The sequence below is a fragment of the Panulirus ornatus genome, chromosome 22, assembly GCF_036320965.1.
Source record: "Panulirus ornatus isolate Po-2019 chromosome 22, ASM3632096v1, whole genome shotgun sequence".
Taxonomy (NCBI): Eukaryota; Metazoa; Arthropoda; class Malacostraca; order Decapoda; family Palinuridae; genus Panulirus; species Panulirus ornatus.
Window position 1 is genome coordinate 14,395,528 of NC_092245.1, and position 19,561 is coordinate 14,415,088.

General features: G+C 44.3%; 1 long non-coding RNA gene across 1 annotated transcript in view; it reads left to right on the forward strand.

Annotated features, from left to right (window-relative positions):
* LOC139756568 (uncharacterized) overlaps window positions 1-18,089 on the forward strand; it is a 512,804-nt gene extending 494,715 nt beyond the window's left edge. The window contains exon 4 of the long non-coding RNA XR_011714384.1: window positions 17,170-18,089. This is a non-coding gene — a long non-coding RNA (uncharacterized lncRNA). The remainder of the gene's footprint in view (window positions 1-17,169) is intronic.
* Window positions 18,090-19,561: the final 1,472 nt, after the last annotated feature.

Consider the following 19,561-nt stretch of genomic DNA (forward strand, 5'->3'; position numbering starts at 1 on the left):
TTTGGTATGGCAGCGTCGATGATGCGATCGAAGGGCGGGACGTGTTTGTCCGAGACTTGGCCGAGTGTGTTTCGCCAACAGAATAGCGACGCAGACGGTTTTAAGTAAGATCCGATCCCATTGCGCGCCTGAGGGCGCGTGCTGTGTTATTCCGCAAGGGGATTAGGTACACGTTCTCCTCAAGGATTCGTGGCCATATTGACTTCTAGATGAAGATTTCAGATGTGAGAAGTTTATTTTCAAACGAAAAAGGAGGGATTCCCCGTCCACAGTACCTTGAGATGCCAGCATTTAATTGATAGGCACGCGGATAGATTACTATCGTTTAGATCATTAATGATGGTTACAGTAATTAGTTGGGTGTATCAGAAGAACGATTCTGATCTCTCCGTCACCCAGCAGTATATAAGGTGTTTGATTTCTTGTTTGAGGAATGATGTTCGTAGGTTTTGGAACGATAGGAAAGGCCATAGATATGGTACGCGGGGAGCACCTCTCTCTCTCTCTCTCTCTCTCTCTCTCTCTCTCTCTCTCTCTCTCTCTCTCTCTCTCTCTCTCTCCTCCATCATGTTGTTGTAAGTCGCAAAATGCCAGAAATTTTTTTAAGTGTAACAGTATCTTGGAGTTGTGAGACTTGTTTGGTGGTCGAAGTCTTAGTTGTTTTTGCTCCGGGATTGGAAAGTCTTCGAAGCATTGAACCGTCTCTCGAGCACGCTTGACGGTAAGATCCATCGACGTATGTTCCAGAAACCACAGACGATTAGATCCCTTTAGCTTCGAAACAGTCACAATTCTAGCATTTTTGTCAAGACCCGAGATGATTAAACCTTTGAGCTTCGAAATAAGACATAAATTGTAACGTTTTCCTTAGGCATCAGATGATTAAAACCTTTGAGCTTCGAATGATTCATAGAAGCCTGGCTTTCCCATAAGGCTTCAGATGATTAAACCTTGGAGCTTCGAAACAGTTATGGAATCTTACCATTCTTTCTCAAAGCCTCCGTTTTCTCTGTCGAAGACAGACACAAATGATCCACATATATATGTATGGAGATACAGGAACATAGCGCGCTCTCTGTGTAATACCGTAGACCAGCAGTCCGCCTCCCTCCTCCCTCCGCGCTTAACCTTACATGAAAGCAACACAAGGTTTTTCCAACCAGCGTATATCCCCGAATGTCAACAACTGGCGGACTGGTTCTTGCGCGCATACCTCGGGTCTTAGCGCAGACGTTGGTCCTTGACGAGGGACGCGGCGGGCTCCTCTGCCGCGCCCACCCGTCGCATGGGGATCATCTCCCACGGCCGTGCCCCGGATTAGTACCTCTGATTTATCGGCTAAATTTAGAATTAGGTGCGGTAACCGGGGTAGTTGGTATAATGAATTGGGCGGTTCGAGAGGCTTTGATGAGCGAGTGTAAAGAGCTGGAACGAGGTCATTTTAACGAGGTGATGCGGAGCCGGACTCCCTCGCCTGGTATATCTGCCTCCTCCTCCTCCTTGCTGGTCCTCCTCCTCCTCCTGCTGATCCTCGCCGCTTCTGCTCCTGCTCCAGGCTGCTGTTACTGCTGCTGCCGCTGCTGTTACTGCTGTTGCTGAGTGCAACTGTTCTCTCCCAAACATGAGAACTTAGAGCTCCGGGCCTCGTTCACAGAAACATAATTTTTGTCTTCGGCATTAAACGTCCCTTCCAAACAGGAGCCCGGGACTAATAGACCAGCGCCAGATGTCTGGGCACTCATACCGGCGAAGGGAGATTTAGGAGATGAACCCGAGTTCGCATTAACCAGGTTGGACGTCGTTGATGCTGTTCCCCTCTCTCTCTCTCTCTCTCTCTCTCTCTCTCTCTCTCTCTCTCTCTCTCTCTCTCTCCTCGTCGCCCCCGCCCGCCCGGCCCCCCCCTAACCCCACCAGCAGACAACCACCCCACCAGCCGTTCTCTGTCGTATTATCAAACATGAGACACTTGGGCTCTAGCATACCGGACACCATCCGTGTCATAATAAGCACTTTCTCTCGACGATATTCTCGCAGGCATAAACAACTCCCCAAGGAGGTTTGTCGCTGAGGTTATTGGGGTGCCAGTGAGCAATGGGGAGGGGAGAGGGGGCAGGGGGAATAGGATGGGCGGGGGGGATGACAGACATGTAACAGTGTGTGTGTGTGTGTGTGTGTGTGTGTGTGTATATAACTGTTTTGTGCTTTACATGTGGACGACACAATATATAAGGACAATGGTCTGTTTGATAATTGAATATGTAAGGCCTGTAACCGGTTTATTTGTTAATTGAATACGAGGACAGAGGTTTATTTGATAATTGAGAATAAGTATAACAATAATTCACTGTAAGGACAATTAGTATATTTAGTGTAAGGATCTTAATTTACTTGTATATTTGATATAGGAATAATGGTATAATTAGTAACTGAGCATAAAGGACAATGGTTTACTGACACAAGCAGCCGTAAAAGGACCCAGTGGTCTTTTGTGGTCTTTTGTATGAGCGTTTATATCTCCATTATTTGACTGAGGTGATGTTTGATCAAATTCTTGCATAGATACTTTGGAGGATAAAGATAAGAGGTTTTTATCTTTTTTGGTGAACTAGAATTTTTTTCTTTATGGGCCAAGAAAGAAATTCAGTGCCTCTGAATCGTGGAGGATGATATGATCGCATCCTGACTCTTGCTGTAATAGCACTCTAGTGGCATATGATTCCCTTGAGCGTTGCCGTTCATCCCATTTTTTTCCTTGTCTCCTTTTTATCGTTTCCTGGCTGAGGAACAGCTGAAATTTGAACACTACGGGGCTAATATAACGTTAGCTTCATGACTTAGAGATGATACGCGTCTCTGCATTTCATTCAGGAATTTTTTTTGTGCAAGACAATACCCGTTTTTTTTTTTTTTCTATGCGTCACTTAATTGTTTTTCTTGTTATCAGTCGGGAAGATATGTCAGGTTTCGAGGTTCCAATCCAGTGCTCAATAAAGAAATCTTTGTTGTTAGTCGAATTTGGGTTTTGTTGAGTTATTTATGATATCATATGGTTGTTATTCCTCATATATATATATATATATATATATATATATATATATATATATATATATATATATATATATATATATGTATATATAGATAGATAGATGAGTAGATAGATAGATACATATAAAAATGCAAACGTGCACACATGCATGTACTCAACCAGCGTGCTTATATTTATTGACTAAAAACTATTTGAATCGGAATGAAAGTTATTTACATAGTTATACAGTTACAATTAGTATTTATATAGTTTGGGTTAGAATTTATACACAACTGTATTGCGAATAAAATTTATGTATCTGTAAAGCTGGAAAAAAGCAACATATTATATAGGAAAAACCTTGAAAATTCACGTAATGTTTGATATATGTATAAGCCTCTTGTTAGCGCCCAAATGTGCTGGTACCGATGACTATTTTGTTTAGTTTTACCCTCTTTAAGTGTATCAGACAGAAGAATGTGGTTCAGTATTGCTGATCTCATCACTGTTAACTTGGAAAGAAAGAAAGACGCATAGATTCGGACATGAGTGGCGATGTGGTTTGTGCAGTCGCACACTTCAAGTCTTTTTATCCCGAGTTCGACTCTATAGGTTTAGGTAGACGCAGCAACCACAGTCCACCTAGCTGTTCATCTTCTTTTTTTTTCTTTTTGTAGAGGCAAAAGGGTTTCGAACTCCTTGTTAAAATAAAACAGCGTAACTATGGTCCGCTCCGCCACCCGAGAGCATGCATATGTGGCCAAATCATCCTTCTGGCCAAGTCAACCTTCCAGGTCAGTCCATATCTAGAAAAATGACTCGTACGTACATGTCATATTTCAACAGAACGAAATACGTTTTATATATATATTCATTTTTTTTCATACTATTCGCCATTTCCCGCATTAGCGAAGTAGCGTTAAGAACAGAGGACAGGGCCTTTGAGGGAATATCCTCACATGGCCCCATTCTCTGTTCCTTCTTTTGGAAAATTTAAAAAGAAAAGGAAATATATATATATATATATATATATATATATATATATATATATATATATATATATATATATATATATATATATATATATATATTGTTCAACATACATTGATATATAGATACATTTACGCTCCTATTCAGGTCATACTTTAGTGGAGAGTCTTAGGTCGCGAACCGCCGGTGTCAGAGTCACATGCCGTAATTTGATGCAGTATGACAGGTTCCTGTGTACAACAGACGCCTCAGTAACTTCAGAACGCCGTCAACACGTACGTTCTGGACTGGACAGGTCTGGATTACCGCAAGTGATAGGCGTGCCGGCTTCTGCGCGCAACCCGCAGCGGGGGAATATCGGTGAGCTTTTTCAGTCGTGCAGATGGACGCCAAGATCTGTTGACAAAGACAGGCCGGAACTGTATCAAAGAGCATCGCCAAATCCTCAGTCGAAGTCGACAGTTCAAACGCTTCATAAAGCTCGGCCACTTTATCAAGCACTTCGTTGGGGTGTCTCACTTCGAATACTCCCATATGTCATCACTTCAAGGGTTTTCTTTACATTAAGGTCATCATTTCATCGTCTCACGGCCGTGGGAGACTAGCCCGCACGTACGAACAAGTTACCATCGTGCCATATTGACCCACTGGGCTTGATAGGTCACCTAGAATAGAACATTATTTTCGTGATACTTTCCTCCCCCCGAAAAAAAAAAACCGTCAAGGTTGGTTGCAGGGGTGGTCTCTGGTAGCTGCTGAGGGCAAAGAGTGGTTTCAGAAGGAGGAAGGAGGGAGGAGGAGGAGGGGAGGAGGCCATGGTGATAGCTGAGGCCCAAGCGTGATTCCAGAAAGGGGTTTTGATGACAGCCGAGAGCCAAGAGTGGCTGCAGAAGGGGTTTTAATGGTTGCTGAGAACCAAGAGTGGCTTCACGGGAGTCTCTGTGGGGCACTGAGAGCCCTCCCGAGAGTGGCTGCAGTGGGGGTGGGGTTCGGTGGTTTGTTTAAGCTGGAAACCAGATGGCAGACCCGGGGAGAGTCAGGTGTAATTTTCGATAAGTGGTTTCCTGAGGTTGTAGCCCCGAAAACCTCTTATCTGGTAATGATCCCAATCTCAATAAATAAGTTATTTTATCGCTCCATTCGTGAGTATTTATGACCGTACGTGAAGTACAATGTAAGATCGTAATATGTGTGGTTTTATTGTGTGAGTGGACTGTTCAAGTCTTGCAGTGGAGAAATATGAAGCGAGATGAGTGTTTATCCAGTGGGAGGAGGGGGAAAAAAAAAGACCGATAATGAAGACCTTTTAAAAATCCTGCAGAGTTGCTGAATTGACTCGCAGGTGGCGATAGAAATAGATGAAGGTCAATTTGAGTGTATATCTGAAAGCGTCGCTTCTCGTTATTTGTTGCCTGTTAGAGAGAGAGAGAGAGAGAGAGAGAGAGAGAGAGAGAGAGAGAGAGAGAGAGAGAGAGAGAGAGAGAGAGAGAGAGAGAGACAGACGTAAATAACCCAAGTAGGATAAGTTTTGCGATCGTGTTCTTCCAGAACGATGATGATTCGATAACGTTCGGCGTCATTAAAGGAAAAAAAAAATAATGAAATAAAAAGCAGACGTACGATTGACGCCTAGATCATTATTCAGGACTTTAATTAAATGATAAGATTATATCAGATTTACTTCCTCAATACATTGGAAATTTTAAGGGAGCCCCAAGAGGCAGCGTACCTGCTGAGAAGGAAATTAAACATCGTAAAGATTAAGAGAAAAAAATATTAAAAGTGTGACCACAGCAACGTGTATTTGGCCCGCCGCTATCATACTGACGTCACACATCTCCGCTATTACCAATGTGGTTTCAAGTATATATATATATATATATATATATATATATATATATATATATATATATATATATTTATATATATAATGTTATGAGAGAAATAAACCCACGTAAGAAACTCTTTATCAAAGGTACATTTTCGTCTTTCTGAGCTTTCGGTATGTCTCGCTTGTCTTCCATCTTTATTGGTCTTTCTTATCGCAGTCCAGACGTCCACACATCCATCACTGACCTTGTCAACTCTCCTCCTCCTCCTCCTCCTCCTCCTCCTCCTCCTCCTCCTCCTCCTCCAAAACCCAAACCCCCCCAGTGTTGAAATAGGGGCTCCCTCCCTTCGACCCCTTCCTCATACCAATTTCTCGTTCACTTCTACCCAACAACTCTGGTTTCAGACGCCATTTCGTTATTCTCATGTCAGCGGTGCGCCTGCAGCCAGGATGGATTATAGTTCATCTGCTTTACGTTTTGAACTCTCGTTTGCTCTTCCATCATTCTCTCTCTCTCTCTCTCTCTCTCTCTCTCTCTCTCTCTCTCTCTCTCTCTCTCTCTCTCTCTCTCTCTCTCTCTCTCTCGCAGGCTGGAGTGTCCCTGTCTACTCTCCCCTCCCTCGTTGTGCCTGCTTTCTTCTCGGTAGAAATGCAATGCTTAACACAAGACTGGAAATAGGAGAGAAAAAAAAAAGAAAATATCAGTTCGCCTCAGCTGGTGACCTAATACTGGCCAAGTGGCCTTCCTCCATCATACCCGTTTGCTCCACGTAATTTTTATCTTAACCTCGTGTGTGATAACCGATTGTCTCCTTCTGGTAATAGACCCCCCCCCCCCCAGCAAACCAATAAGGACAGGTATAAACCCGGTTGTGACAAGCATAAACCAGCTGTATACATGAATGAACTAATTGTGACGAGCGTAGACCATGAATGAACTAATTGTGACGAGCGTAGACCATATTTATTTTTTTTTTCTTTTTTTTGGACAAGTGTAATCCACTTTCGACGTGTGTAAACCACTTCTGACAAATTGCGAACGAACTGCGGCACTTTATTTCAAAAGGTTTAACGAGCCTTGTGAGCTCAAAAAAAAAAAAAAAGAAAATCGAAAAACCTTTATGGATTTAGTGTCGAAGAAGTGGAAGGCTAACCACTAAAAGACCCTCTTAAACCCCATTGCAAGAATTGAGTTAATACCTCATAAAGGTCCGGGCTGGGTAAATAATAGATTTGTTACCTCATAAAAGTTAAGATACAACTTTAATGGCGCTTCTGCCTCATAAAAAGAAATTCTAAAACTACCACAGCTGTAAATCTTTTTCCCTCCCCTCATAAATACTTAACTCGTGGAAGGATCTGTTTCGCCTTGTTCACCATTAAAGTCAACCACCTATAAAGTAGGCCTCTGCCTCCAGAAAGCTATCACCTAAGTCATCCGGCCGTAAAGCTAAACCATCCAGTTATAAAGTAGGCCTTTACCTCTTCGGAAGCTGTCAGCTACATCGATCAGTCACAGCATAAGCTTTTATTTACAGGAATCTATCAGCGTTGTTACTTAGCTGCAACACAGATTTTTTTCCTCTAGAAATGTATATATATTTATACATTGCATACGCTTGTTCGCCGTTTCTCGCTTAAGTGAAATAGCGCCAGGAACAGAAGAAGAAGAAGAAAGGCTGCATTCTCTCGTATCCAAGTTTTTATATGTTATGTGCAATGCGAGGAAACTACACACACACACACACACACACACACACACACACACACACACACACACACACACACACACACTATTTCGTTCTCGCTGCTTCCCTTCTTAGTATGAAAAAAAAAAAGAATAACATAATCACTATCCTCAAATTATATCCCTCTGTAGTTCTAGCGTATAATTTTCAATACTTAAGGAATCTACAGGTGTTCCCCCGGCCAGCCAGCCCTCCTCCCTCCAATCTAGGAGCGGGGGAGGGAAATGGTAGGGCGACGTACAGGTGGAACAGCAGCGCTAGGTGTAATGGCGGCGACATGAGCCATGATTGGAAAAGGAGACTGACGCCCCCCTCCCTCCCCTTTGGAATGTCACGTCAGCCAAAATCGCCCCCCTTCCCCCCATTTGAAAAATGTCGGTGATTGATTTCGAGTATTTTTTTTCTTTTTTTTATTCACATGAACTTGTGAAATACGGGTATATTATTTCGTCCAATTTCCTTCCACTATTGAACGTATATATGTATATTTTTTTATCTCTCGCCTTCGTCCACATTGGACATCAGTAATCTCCTCCTCCCTTCACTGTCAAATGTAATATATATTTTTTCCCTTCTTATGCAGTGAATTATATATATATATATATATATATATATATATATATATATATATATATATATATATGTATATGATTCTCACCCTTAGCACCGAGATGAACATAAGTTATCATTTCCTCCTGCATAGTGAGGTATATAATTTCTCTCTCCTCCCGTACAAAATGTCAGTAATTTCTCTCTCCCTCGCACGCAAAGAATACCAGTAATTTCTGGCCCCACCGATGTGATATACAGGCAATTTCTTCCTCGCGAAGAGTTGAGGACCGACGGAAAACACGTTCCATAATTCATCGCATCAGTCATCAGATAAGTTGCCATACACAGCAACCCTTCCTATAGCTATGGGTATCGGGGAATATAAAATGGCCAGTGACCCTTCGTTTTCTCCTCTTTTTTTTTTTTTTTATCTCCCTGATATCCCCTCCCTACCTCCCTGCAGCATACTCACCATACCTTTCTGACCTTATACTTGCAACCGACCCCCCCTTCCTCCCTCCCTCCGCTTCCCTCCGCTTCCCTCCTAGTCCGGCCATACCCTCCCCAACCCCAACCCTCCCTCTCCCGATCCCACGACTGTCTCAGGGAGCCACCAATCCCCTCCTCCTCCTCCTCCTCCTCCCCTTCCCCCTCCTCCTCCTCCTCCTCCCCATAATGGATCTCTTCCCAGGGCGATATGGCCTCTATAAGGCCCGCCCGCTACAACCGTGTGTTTAAAAGACCCGTCATCCTCCCTTCGCCCCTGTTCCACACACCCTGTTGCTCTTCCTTCGTTTTCTTTTTCCTTGTTTTCACGTCGCTTCCTCAAAAGTTATTGGCGTTTTGAAGATGTTGGATTTTTTTTTTTTTTTTATTTGTCTGTCGCTGCTTCTGCTGCTGGTGATTTTTGTTCATTGTTGTTCTTTTTTTTATTTTGTTCTCTCCATGTTGCTACTGGTGAAAATTTTAAATAATTTTATTCTCATTTGCATCTATTGATGTTGTTGCTTCCATATTTCATTTTGTTCTATATGTTCTCGTTTTTTTCATGTTCCTTTTGTTAGCACTCGTATCCCTCTTTCATTTTCTTAATCCTTCCTCTTCTGCTGTATCTAGACCTTCTTCCCCATCTTTCTTTCCTCCTCCTCCTCCTCCTCCTCCTCCTTCGACATTCATACGGACTCTAGTAGACGCGAAACATTATATTAAGCAATGGGAGCGGATCCAGGAGGGAGGAGCAGGCGAGGGAAATGAGTAAATTGGGGCGTTTTGCTATATAGGGGGCGACGTGCTATCAGTGGCTTAAATCATGGCATTTGAAGCGATCAGGGCACAAGATTTGCTGCTCTCTTTTTTTTGAAGAGTTCCAGTGCTTGAGAAACACTGCCGGCCCAACCAGGGAAAGAGGAAATGGAAAGAAGTAAACAAAGACAGAACAAGAAGAAAAGCTGGTACCTGGAGGGAAGGGAAGCCCTCCAGCCAAGGTTTGCATTAGGAAAATGTATGCATAGAACTAAGAAGGTCTGTAAGCTGATGGTCTATTACTAGGTTTTCTACTGTAGGACGGTGCGTGGAAAACTTCAGATAACAGAAGACCTGCCGGTCACTAGCGAGGTTATTTGCCAGAGGACAGTTATAGTACCTTAAAAATTCCTCGTCTGTATAGATGGAGACAGGATGGTAAAGAACAGAACATGCGTGACTGGGGGACTGGAGGAAGGCGGGGGGGCGAAACGTTACGGGTGCGGTCAGTGTGACGGGTGGGGAAAAAGGAAGGCAGACAGAGGGTATCGACGGTCTTGTGTTTGTGTGACGCTTCGGGTGACGTGGGGAGGAAGGGAAACGTGTCGGATTTAAGGCTAAAGGTAAGCGCTCACACGTAAAACTCGAAAGGGAAAATGGTTGCTTAAGGGGAAGAGATTACGACTGTTAGGGGTCATGCGAGAGTAGCCTGTGATGCGATACCCTGCACGCGGAAGATCGAAGGGATTTGAAAAGGGGGGTGTTGAATCTGGGCTCAGAGAAAAAGAGGAACGGTTGCTAAGGGTAAAGACATTTGAATGTTTAAGTGTCTTTCAGGGTTGGAATGTTAAGGGGGTTGAGAGAGAGAGAGAAGGTACGGCTGGTCAAGGGAAGTTATGTATGACAGACGCTAAGGGGAAAGTGTTGCTGGGCAGCGCCAACGCAATAGGGGCTTTGAAGACTGAAGACTTGTGCAGAGATGCGTAGGTGTGGAGCAGTATGGATGAGATTTCGGAGGAAAGGAGGAAGGAAAGGACGTGGTAATTGCTTTGGTAGGAGATAGAATAGTTACTCACGACCAGGTTTTGCCAAAAGGCAATGGCTGAGAGAGAGAAAGAGAAATAGAGGAGCAAATTTGGGTAAGAAAAAGAGGGATGTAAAACGGCAAAGACGACGATCTCCCTCACACACACACACACACACACACACACGGGGAAGCTTCAGACCCGACCTTGATCCTCAACTTTGATCTCTGCTAATCAAGAGCGCCATCGAAAAATATGGACCGCCAGTCACAGTCTATTACCCCACCGTTCGCTGCTTGTCGCCGACCCACTCCTGACTGTTAAACTGCCTCGTGACTGTTTTTATGAGCTTGCTCCAGTACAATAGCAGATAACGCCGGGGTGTTCCGAATCTCGGCAGTCTCCTCCTTCGGGCGTTTTACATGCTAATCCTGTCACTCTATCACACACAGCTGATACTTGTCCCAAAAGGCGGAAACCTTTTCTGGATTATCCGACTGTGCTCTGGCCTGACTGACTACTCAAGCCTCGCCTTCAGTAGCTTGGTCCTGTCTTTTGCCCCCCCTAACTCGCTCCAATGGGGCTTGCTTATCTGAAAGCGTCCAACACGAGAATGCAGAAACCTGGAATTATTCGTTGACATCATTCCCCTAAATTTAGGTAGCCGAAGGAAGAGTTCGTCTTAAGGGCTCGGGGAGGTGGGTGGGGAACCTCATGTGACACTGGATTTTTTTTCTTTTTCTCAAGTTTTTCTCCCCTCACAGCTTCTTGTCGTCCATCGAGGGTGGGAGGAGGCAAACCCATGAAGCATGCCTTCTGATTAGGAGTCGTTGTACATGTAGAACACTCCTTGTAATGACCCCCCCGTTGCCATGTCTGTTCGCGTCTCTGGTCATTCATACATCACCTTAACCTGCCAATTAAGCGCCACTGGAGTGTATATCAAATATACCCCCCACCCCCAACCCCCAAACCCCTCCTCCTAACCCCCCTCCCCCCTCCAGTTTCCACACCTTTTATCACAATGTGGAGGAGTCGTAAAATATCACTCCTAATGAGCCATAAGATAGGATTATAAGGCGGTATGAGCGATATTTGCGAGGCCACCCGCGCCACCTCGATCAAAAGCTGGAGACGATAGGGCAGGCCGAGAGGATGGTGGGTGTGTGTGTGTGGGAGGGAGGGAGTGGTCGTGGGTTGTGGAGGGGGGGCAACTGGAACTCGAAGAGAACACGTCCAATTTTATTGACTGATTATGTGGTTCGGTCAGTTGATCAGGGGGACTGGACTCTGTTCGCGTCGAACTAATGATCGAAAATTGGACTCCTTTTTTTTTTCTTCTTCTTCTTTTTTCCTAAGTCAGCCGAGGGGTTTTGGAGTCTTCGGCGTCTGGCTGCCCCTCTGTAATGTCTGGGAATTTTTGCCCCTCCCGCAGTACACGGAGGAGGCTGATCGAACCGCGTCGAAGGACGAGAAATTATAGCATGTACGATAAAGGTGGGGGGGAGGTAGGTGGGAGGAGATAAGAAACACGGGTGATGGTGACGATGCAGAATGCCGTTACGATTAACATCGCCGAACAGAAATGCGCCCTCGTCAAAATTGGTGGTGGTGGCGGGTGGCGGGTGGTAGGGGGTTTGGAGGATGGTGGTTCGGTTTGGATATATTGCAAATGACCCCCGGACTGTGACTGTCGGTCATAGAATTCTTATTACGTTTTGATATACATTGCTCGATGACTGTGATTCCAATGATTGGAGATTGAAGTCTTACGATGTTCTTCGACGCCAGCGAGCGAGCGAACGAGTTCTAAGCCTTTTTTCCTTTTTTTTTTTTTACCCACTTCGACTCCACCTTCCATCCATCTCCGGCGTGTTATTTCGAGTTCGGGTTTGATCGCAGAGAGCTGTAAAATCAATTTTATCCGTGTCTCGTCTCCCTGTTGCGTTTTCTTTTCGTTCTGGTTGCCAGATGGGTCGACTTTTATCAGAGACGTGAAACTCTCACAACTTGAACACTGTTGACTCCTCCTGAGTGTCTTTTGTCTCTTGTTCCAGCTTCCTCAGGGCCCACAGAGTAACCCTTGCCTACGAGGAGAAATGCACTGCATTCCCTGCCATGTCTGACGTTCCTCAGAAAACTAGAAAGGTATGAAGGCTTCCGTGGTGTAACATTTGGCGTTGCTGACCCCGTCGCAGTTTACGGGTTTATCGGAGTCGAACTCGCATAGGTTCGAAATCTTGGTGGCGACACGCGGTCCGGAGTCAACCCAATCTGTTCATCCTCTCTTAAAGGCTGGTTTTTAATTTTACAAAAGAAGGGACAGAGAAGGGGGCCAAGTGAGGATATTCCCTCAAAGGCTCAGTCCTCTGTTCTTAACACTACCTCGCTGACGCGGGAAATGGCGAATAGTATTAAAGAAAAAAAAAAAAAAAAAAAAATAATATATATATATATATATATATATATATATATATATATATATATATATATATATATATATATATATATATATATATATATATTGAGACGGCCTTGATTGGGGCGTTCAGTTCATGTGCCAGCTCAGTGAACACTATACAAAAATAAAAACAAAAACGTGACTTCGTAAGAACACTGTCATGTTCTGAGTTCATCGAGGACGAATTGTGCCTTGGGCTCCAGGTGGCTGGAGACACGGAAGATTCCTCAAGGTTTAGCCTTTGTACCTTAACGAAGGTCACGTACTTAAATGACTCTTGCCACCTAGGAAAAAAAAAGAGGAAACACGATTTTAAAACTCTTAAGGACTCGTGATGATGATACTTAAAACCCTTAAAGACTTAAAGGATTGTGATGGTGATGGATAGAGCTATGTATGCAGATTAAATTTCGAATCTTACGGCAGCGGAATAAAGAAGTAGAGAGCATATTGTACATTGATTGAAGGAAAAAAAGAAGAAAGAGAGAAGGAATGGGAAAAACAAAAATACGTTTTCCCTCCTGTGAGAAAAGTTTATTGATATACATTTAATACTTGTTGTGCTTCGCATGAACACCTCCGGTGATTCAGAGATAGATAAAATCATCTGACTTCAGAATCTTGATGATCATCTTCTTTCAGGCAATCAAATGAACTCCTCTTCAGTGCAGTGAATACAACTAGAACGTTCAGATAATTTGTTCATACGCTAGAGAAAAATGAAAGCATCGTTTTTATTTAACAGCATCGTAACACATGTGTTCTAATGGACATTTACGAGATGTTTTTAGACCCAAATGGCATTAAGAAGACGAAGATGCTGTGTGAAGTGTTGTTATACCACTAAGGAGATGCTCTTGTGCCCTTTCGATTGTGAAGATGGCATTCAAATCTCTGATATGCGACCATGAGAACGCACCCTAGATACACATTACGTAAAAAGCACGTATGATTGTAGAAGTCCTAGCAATAACGAAGACCTGCATGCCAATAGCTCTAGAGGGTTAATAACCATTCAAAAGACTCAGAGACACTTGATGAAAGAATAGACTGCCCTTTAGGAAAATACATATGGCATTAGAAGTACGTTTAGAGTTACATACTAGTGGTACACTAATTCATAAGCCATGCAGAGAATGCATCCTGTTTTCAGGAGGCACTATACGCTTGCTCACAGTGTATTTTACCACCATACTGGCCATCTTCTATAAAGGTAAGCTTCTTCAGTGCGTGTTGATGCATGACGGAAAAGCCACTTTTAGCCAAGCAAGTCTTGAAGGATGGCAGTAATCCAAGAGGAACTTCCTTCCTCCATTCCTGAAAGAAATTTGTAAAAGTTATAAGAACTCGTACAGATGATGACAGCGAAATACACAGGCAGATGGTCATCTAAGATTTTCGTAAAAGGGGAAAAAAATATTACTCGCTGGACGTCTCGAAACAAGTTATATTTCTGTGTTTCTTAGGATTGTCTTTTCGAAAAAAAAAGAGCTAATCCTAATCTATTAAGGACTGGTCAATTGGCAGTTTGATGACGTATTGTAAGTGCGCAGTTGAGGAGGAACCCATATTATCTCTCATTTCCTGTCTCTACCTCTCTCTCATTTTCATTCCCTTCTCCCTCTTTCTCACTCTTTCTTTGTCCTTGTTCACCCATTATTCGGGAAACCCAAGTAGTCTGAAAACACACAGCTTTCATCACATTTACTAAATCTTTCTTCAAAGGGAATGGAGTGAAAAATCCATCTGCTTTCTTACCACCCTCACCTGTGCTTCTTTGGGATGAAATAATTCGTGATGATTCATGTTAGATATAACTTTTTCTCAAGGCTTACTGCGCTCCATTCCTAAGGCCTTTTGTAATGAGGAAAAGATTATATTCTGTCTTTAAATCGAAGTAAAGTGTGTATCAGATCATCTATAGGAAAACCAGTACGTTTAACGAATTCAAAAGCGCAACGATACGTAATTTTACGTAATATTTCTCTTTTGGGGGGTGTTAGGTGTGTATGTGTGTAACCCCTCCACTGTAATGTGATCTGAAGATTCCCCTTCTCTCCTCTGAACGAATTTCATCTTATTTCCTCTAAATGAATGAAACTTTATTGTCCATGAGACCTGCTGGTCCTGGTGGCCCTTGGAAACCCCCCCCCCCCTTCTGGCCTTGTGGCTTCCCCCGAAACCTTCAGGGTTGATGATTCTTAAAGCCTTTTATAGGCTTCGTAGCCTTTGAAACATTTCATGCATGGTGGCTCTTACAGCCTTCAGGCCTTTTGGCCCATGAGACCTTCAGTTCTGGATAACCCCAAAAAGTCTTTGGGGCTGCTGAAGCCTTCGGGAATTGTGGTCTCTTGAAACCTATGCAGGCCTTGTGGCCATTGAAGCCTCTGGGAATTGTGGGCCCTTGGAACCTATACAGGCTTGTAGCCATTGAAGCCTCTGGGAATTGTGGGCCTTTGGAACCTACGCAGGCCTTGTAGCCATTGAAGCCTCTGGGAATTGTGGGCCTTTGGAACCTATGCAGGCCTTGTAGCCACTGAAGCCTTTGGGAATTGTGGCCCCATCAAACCTACACAGGCCTTAGTTTTTTTCTTTGATTATTTCAGCAATGTCATTCAAGACTGAAACTGTCCAAATTTCCCCGAAGGCTTTCACGCAATGAGACCCCATAGAAGAAAGTAGATGACCAGGTACCTCTTTTTACGAGCAAAACTGTTTTTTTGTCTCCTCTTAAGTTCGAGTGCGTTTAGGAATTTTTCATGATTTAGTGATAAATTGTTGTGATTCCTTGAAACGCATCTGTGCAAAGATAATTTTTAGAAATGGACGCATGTGGGGATCTTTAGAACCAAATGCCTCTCCTCACTTTCTGAGGCCTAGATCATGTTTAGGTGTCAATGATTACGTGTTGAGAGCGACTCATCGGGTATTTCCAAGACGCTCAAGGAAGAAGCATGGGTGTGGAAAATGGGACATTTAAGCACCAAGAACCGGGCTCATTCTTCTCATCAAAACCCAAGCGTAGCTAACAAATCTCCCTGGAACAGTCGGGCCAAGAGGAGCCAGCCGGGCCTGTTCCAGCATGGGGAGAAAAAAAATAGAAGAGTCTATCGTAGCTGGCGGTCGGTTATAAAACTTTTACGAGGGTGTTTAGTCACGTGACCAAGGAGGAAGGAAAGTGAGGGATGATGCATGGGGGTTGGGGCTGGGGAGAGAGGAGAGGCCTCAGATGCGAGATGGTGAGGTGGAAGATGAGATACTTTAATACAATGGGGTCGTTCGTATGATGAGAACATGAGTAAAGGCAGAGGGAAGGAGGAAGTTACAAGGAATGATAACGGCAGCAGGAAGGTAAGGGGGAGAGGGGAAAAAAATTGTGACGGGGAGATATCACTTACTTTAGATACAGCGAAGTCATGAGGAGAACATGAGGAAAGACGGATGAAGGGTGACTACTTTTGATAAGAAAACTGGAAGAAGGAACCTGGAGATTAGCGAGAATAGTTGCAGAAATATGATTTTACAGAGAAAAAGAGAGAGAAAGAGGGGTCATGCCTGACACGAAAGTTAAGGGTAATGGAATAAGAGAAGAGGGGAAGTGAAGCAGAGAGAGAGAGAGAGAGAGAGAGAGAGAGAGAGAGAGAGAGAGAGAGAGAGAGAGAGAGAGAGAGACGGGTCGTCAAGGCAGCAGCAGCAGCAGCAGAGTAGAGACCAGTCAACACTGACAATTGAGGAATGTGCCTGAAGGTACCAGACGAACTGGTCTTACCAATAAGGGTTCAGAGACCACGCTGTGGTAGCTCGGGGTCTGTGTCTTTGTATGCGTGCGTGTGTATGTGTCTGCCTCTTCACCTGTACCCTGTGGATGTTCTTGTCAATGTCTGTACGAAAATACCTGCACCGCCATGTATTGAAAAAAAATTCAATATATATATATATATATATATATATATATATATATATATATATATATATATATATATATATATATATATATATATATATCAGGAAAGGGCAGGGGTGGGAAGGGGAGAATGATGCAGGAGAGAGGGAAAGGTGAAGGGTAAAGGTGGGGAAAGAGACAGAGGTGAAAGAAGATAGGCTAGCAAGCACAGTGATAAGAATTAATACTTGTTTCCTCACTCATTAGACTGTAACAAGGTCAGATCAGGACACAAAAAGTTGCAGCTCGGGGGGGAGGGAACAATTATATTTATTCATTATGTTTTGTCGGTGTCGAAAACCAGTTTTCTGTGTTAAGTTGCATTTCTGATATATTCTTCTTTGATTTTCAGGACTGGAGGAGCTGCAGTGGGACATCTGGGACATCGCAAGGACCGAAGACACCGCCTTCGTGCGTGTGGAGGAGGGGCGGCTCTGCTTGTCTAGACTTAGCGCCGTTATCTGTATCCCTCCCTCTTCCCTCCCCCCTCCATTATATTGTAGCTGCTGTATAGACACAGATTTATAGATTATCGTGGTTGTATCGATCCGAATAGTTGATGTAATTACAGTTCATTGTGTAGAGTGGCCTCATGTATCATACACGTTAAGATCTGTTTAAGCGTCTGTGTTGGATGATGTACTTACTTCAAGTCCCCCCAAAAAAAATTTACACAGCCAGTCTACTCTTTACTCTGTCGTTCTCTGCTTCCCCCTCCTCCTCCTCCTCTTCCTCCTCCTCTAATTCAATCTCATTCTCTTACACTCTCCCACCTTACTCGTTTCTCTTATCGTCCCTCCCTCCCTTTTAGCCACCCATTCCTGTCTATACCACCACGTCCTCAGGTCCCCATATACCTCCGACAGGCATCACCCCACGTGCCACACCACACCCCCCTGATCCTGTCACCTTGTCTCCCAGAGATGAGCTCAGAGTACGAACAAAAAACACAAGAGAAAACCAGAAAAGAAAAACAATCATGTTGATGCATTAATCTCACAGTACCTTCTCCTCGCTCGTTCTACATTAACCATTCCAATTCTGTCCTCATGTTTCGAATTCTCTCCACATTACTCTCTGTTCCATCTTTATCATCCACTCCTCTCCAACACCCACACAGCCTCTTGCAGTCCTCTCCTTTAGCTCTCAGAGCCCACCTCATGCCCTCTTCCCTCTCCTTCCCTTCCCGCCTCGTTGAGGTACGTATAGTACAGAAGTGCGTGAAGCGGAATTAGATCTCATTCCCTGACGACTAATGCCGTCCATAACATATCCCTATACCTTCTTCCTTGTCACAACCCCATCCACACCACTCCAACCACCTCCCTACTGCCTCCCTCCAGTTTGTCTCGCTATTAACTCCCTCTCGGCTTTTCCATTTCCCCCCCCCCCCCCCCCTCCCTTCCCCACCCCTACACGCCCTTACATGAGTGAGTATGCTGGGGGGCTGAGGAAGGCGGTGGCCCTTATCCAACACATCAGGCTGTAAACCCATGTGACGAGCTTTATAGTTCCTGTTACATGTGTGTTTTGAGGCTTTTTTTTTTTACGGGCATAACGCGCCACAGGCTTCCAGTGACCCGGAGATAAGGTCCTAATTGTTTGCGCAGTCACAGGGCCCTGAGCCCTGGCTGTAGTAGCCCTTAATGAAGCAGCGTCTGGATCAAAAACTAAAGGGCTGGTTAGGGACGGCAGTTATTCATTTTTCTCCTTGTGGCAAGGGAGGAAGATTTTTAGCCAGGAGGGAGATACAGGGAGGGAGAAAGCCGGGATAAGAGGACAGTGATTGTAGTAGAAGACGAGCTAAGGAGAGAGAGAGAGAGAGTGCAGGAAGAAACGTACTACATACAGGGGTTTGCTGTGTCTAGAACGGCGGGATTTGGCGTGGTGAGTGAGGAGGAGGGTTTAGGGATGATGGTAGAGGGTGGTGGTGGTGGTAGTTTGTGCTGAGAGAGAGAGAGAGAGAGAGAGAGAGAGAGAGAGAGAGAGAGAGAGAGAGAGAGAGAGAGACGTGTGTGTGTGTGGGTTGGAGTTTGCTCGATCAGAAGAACAGTTTTTAATGAAATGTGCGCGGTTGTCTGCGGCGTTTAATTAGGTGGTTCTTTGGGTACATTTGGAGGTGAACAAACTGGTTTAACGACTGGAGGAAGATGGTGTGTGTGTGTGTGTGTGTGTGTGTGTGTGTGTGTGTGTGTGTGTGTGTGTGTGTGAGAGAGAGAGAGAGAGAGAGAGAGAGAGAGAGAGAGAGAGAGAGAGAGAGAGAGAGAGCAACAAGTTGAAGGACAAGTTCAGAAGTGCTTTTGTAGTGGAAGACACATTACAGCCCCAACACCTACGAGAGGGACTAGGGAGGAGTTCTTCTAAAGTCCTGAAATTGCCGGAAAACACATAAAGCGGACGATGAAGGAGAGGGGCCTTGATCCATATAATTCTTGGCTCTCTTAACGTGAAATGTGTGTCGATACCACAGTGACTGAGGTATGGGAAGGGGCAAATGTCGTACGTGTTCTTGTGAAGACGGGAGACGAGGAAGTTTGTGGTGAACGACAAACCAGACTTTGACAGCCATGGTCTGTAAGTTTACTGGAAAAGACAAGGACATAGCAAGTGGATGATTGCCTACTAAGGCAAACCTGCCTGAGAGAAGACGATGTGAGGAAAGGGGAGGCCCTGAATTTCCTACTCTATGGGTGAAAGAGTTCTGTTTTTGACAGAAGAAGAGGACCGGTAGTGTGAGGAAAGGG